The following is a 1,109-nucleotide window of genomic DNA, read 5'->3' as shown; positions in this document are numbered from 1 at the left end:
GTGAAGCGCATAGAGCTTGCTGTTGAGCGGGGATTTGCGCTATACAAATGCTATCTATTATTATTAATTATTATTAATAATAGAAGTCGAAATATTTGCGATTGAAGGAGGTGTGGGTCACTTGATTTCAGAGGATAATTTAGTGAGAAAACGGCCGCCAAAGTCTGATAACTTCGATAGCTTGAAGCCTTTAAAACTGAAAAATCACATATTTTGTACATGTAATTAACGTTTTTAAGTAAAATTCGCATGGAAATGTGTTATTTTATGGACATAAAAGGTGTTTAGCGGAAAAATAAAAATTCAATAAAAGTTCCCAAACCTGCGGGGAAATGCCAGTTTTTTCACTTTGATTTTGATTATTTTGACGAGCGCCTAATTTCACCACGCTGCCTCACATAGAGTAAATCATTCAAGCAAAATATTGCATACACTCTTTCTTACTAATAAGGAAAAAATTGAGACTCATGTCAATGACAAAAGCGCCTTAATTACAAATAAAATAAGTTACAGTGGAATTCGGATAAAGTCAACACCCCGGACAGAAAAAAAAGTGTTGGCTTTGAGCAAGATTGACTTTATCCATTGTACTACTGGCCATTGAAAATTGAAGATGACAGCTACAAAATTACAAGGTGACTGGTAATAAACAAGATGTAATCTCAGTTTCAGTGAGTATAATTCAGAAGTTGTCACCAAAACAAAAGATAATGAGTGAACAAAGTAATTGGATGTGTGTGCACCACTATCTAAGGACCTAAATATCTCTTCTTAAAAGAATTCATCTTGGGATTTAGCCCCAAATTGTTGACTTTACGCAAACATAACACTCAAGCGGTTGACAGTATCAAAAACACAATTAGATCTACTTAAAATTACTTCAACAAAGAAGATAAAAAACGGGACCACAATGAGGTGTTGACTGAAAGCAAGAGTTGACTTAAAGCAAGTTGCCTTTATCAGGATTCCACTGTATACGTTATTACTGATCATAATGCTGAAAACAAAAAGTGAAATTAGTTACCATCAACAAAGTAGGCAGTGTGTCATTATGTCAAAAATATTTTTTCACCTCACAAAAGTGTAATATTACATTAGTTCAAGACCTC

General features: G+C 34.0%; 1 protein-coding gene across 1 annotated transcript in view; it reads right to left on the bottom strand.

The window, feature by feature from the left end:
* The window catches only part of LOC101853548 (ena/VASP-like protein), a gene marked incomplete at its 5' end in the record, with an annotated part of 73,384 nt that overhangs the window by 2,863 nt on the left and 69,412 nt on the right, over positions 1 to 1,109 (bottom strand).

Source organism: Aplysia californica, unplaced genomic scaffold (genome assembly GCF_000002075.1).
Source record: "Aplysia californica isolate F4 #8 unplaced genomic scaffold, AplCal3.0 scaffold00143, whole genome shotgun sequence".
NCBI lineage: Eukaryota > Metazoa > Mollusca > Gastropoda > Aplysiida > Aplysiidae > Aplysia > Aplysia californica.
Note: the sequence above shows the minus strand (reverse complement) of the source record. Positions and strands in the feature narration are given on the sequence as shown.